This window comes from Trachymyrmex cornetzi, unplaced genomic scaffold, assembly GCF_001594075.2.
Source record: "Trachymyrmex cornetzi isolate Tcor2-1 unplaced genomic scaffold, Tcor1.1 scaffold1194, whole genome shotgun sequence".
NCBI lineage: Eukaryota > Metazoa > Arthropoda > Insecta > Hymenoptera > Formicidae > Trachymyrmex > Trachymyrmex cornetzi.
Window position 1 is genome coordinate 32,020 of NW_017295756.1, and position 2,786 is coordinate 34,805.

The following is a 2,786-nucleotide window of genomic DNA, read 5'->3' on the forward strand; positions in this document are numbered from 1 at the left end:
CATATAGAAGTACGATATAATACGTAGAAATAAAATTTATATTTGTTTAATTTAAGATAATATGATATATATGTGTATATAAATATATATATACATATATATTTGTTATTTTTGTAGTCCATATTTTAGAGAGTCTAATAATTTCTCATTTTAAGTGCAACTTGTTTTTACGCATCTATTCTAACGAACTTGGCCGTCTTTTTCAGAAACAATTATCCGTTAATAACGATATGTTATAAAAATTGTTCTTGATTTTTTAATATCTAATATTTAATAAATGTATTTTTGGAAAACTTACATCCATTTTTACAGCCTGACTTTCCTATAAAAAAAAATAATTCCGTTTATATTATAACTAAAACATATACGCAAGATATTTCCGATTAATAATATTAAAAAATATGAGATGAAGGGACAGAGAAAATTTTCCGTATTTTGTTAAATCGGAAAAACGCATTTAACTACAACGCTATAGAGGTTTAACTATAAAAATTGCTTACATCAAATGATACTTTGAATGATGAATTGGCCTCCGTAGTGAAGTTCGATCCTGTAGAAAGCTGTGGTATTGCTTCCGCTATGGATGCATCCATGATCGACATAAAAAAAATTATAGCAAGGACCAATACTGATAGATATGGCATTCCCATTTTTAAATATTTATTGGAGTTCAAGTTATTTTCACCTGTATGTACGTTTCTGATTTGTCGGCGACGTTTAGAGCTTATATAGCACAAAAAATGCAATCTAGTCGTGGTTTTCGTATCTAACACGGAAGTACTTACATTTTATACTGCATAATGTTCAATATATGTACATAAATATTACATGCATAATCAAAACATTGTTATCTTATACGGGAAAAATATGATATATAAAAATAAATAATATAAGAAATTCAAATTATATACACAAAATTATTAAATTGTACAACATGGCACGCTACGTAAATACGCTATACGTATGTAGGTTTTTTATAGTTTTAAAATAATATTATTTTTAAATATAATATGTACATTATACTTAAAAATTACGTAATTTTAAAACTAAAAATAAAAATATATTAAATAAAAATAAATAAATAAAAACAACATTGCTACTTCTAGATGATAAAATCGTATCATTTAAGTCAGCATTACTATCTTTCGAGTAAATAGATGCATTGGGTTTGTTTCTTTAGCCATTTATTACATAAATTTCTACATTTAGGTATTATAGTGTTATTCCGTCGTATACAACTTTAATATGGATTGAAAAATTTAGTAATGAGACCAATATTGCTGTTGATTTTTCTTTAATGGAAATTTTAATAACCATTATTCATTATAACTTGGAAGCGATAATAATTGATAATATCAATGCGAATTGCGGAAACAATTGTATGTCTGAAAAAGAACATTGTTCGTGCAACCTTCGCAGAGCAAGGATTATTTCACTGATTCATAAATTCGGAATTGGATTGCATTAGATCTGTTCTATTTAGTTAAATTTTTGCACCAGTTCATCTTTCTTCCTTTTATCTTCAGGAGGAAAGAAGAACAAGAAAAATAAACTGATGCAAAAGTTCAACCAAAAAGAATTCCTATTATTAAATTTGTAGTATCAAATTTGACCTGATTTAAACTGCTGTTCCTCAATATTCATTATTTTATACTAATACGAAGTCATTATACAATTTAAAAATTGAATTAAATTTGATGTTATATATTTATCTGTTAAATTTAACTCAATTTGAATTGTTTTCCAATTGAAAATCTAACTGAATTCAATTGAATCCAAATAAAGTTTTCGCTATTCAAAATATGTATTTGGATGGATAAAATTTCAATCCATGTCAATCTGTTATTGTTTATTGGGAACATATTTGGAAAATTATGTTTTTCCCGTTTTTACATTTTTATTTATACGCAGCACGTTCAACAACCTACAAAAAGTAATAGGTTTAAAAAATCTAACGTATACGTATAAATTACATGTATAACTCTGTTAATACAATTTATTCGTACAATATTGGCCCTGTATTAATTCAATATATAATGAATATTTAATCAGTTATTGTTAATAAATCGCTACTAGGAGAGATAGGGTAACTCCGGTAAATACGTCGCACCTATCAAAAATTTAATTTATTAAGTATTATTTAGTATGTGTTTAGTAAACGAACTATATCAGTAAAAACTTTGTACTGTCTACTACTATGAAAAAAATATTAGAAATCCGAAATATTTATTTTTCATATTAAAAAATAAACTTTTTGAAACCTTATACTTTTGCTGCATATCCCATAGGGATGGGATATATGGCTACTCATAGAAGGAGAGGGGAGGTATGTACGGCTTATGAAAAATTTACAAATAATGCATATAAATAAAACGCGTATGATGACACATTAACTTATAAAATGTGTTTATAAAGTTTTATGAAGGAATAAGAATGGTAAATATGTATATGAAGTAATAAATAAAAATTACAATCTTCCTACATATATTACAAGTGTTAATGATCTTGGAAATGATCTTGTCGGCAATTTTCATAATCATATTTGTAATTAGGGCATCAAAATACAGTAGTATGTCAAGCGACAAGAAAATCGGGGGTTCACCTTTTCAAAAGTCTATCCTACGTTTTTATTAATATATGTATAATAATGACATCTTCTCGTCCATATACTTACAACGGTGACTGAGGATGTGAATTCCAGCTTAAACTACAAAAAAAAGTTTTTCGTTTATGTATAAAATAAGAAAAATTCTGCTATAGTATAAGAGTATAAGATTTAATTATGA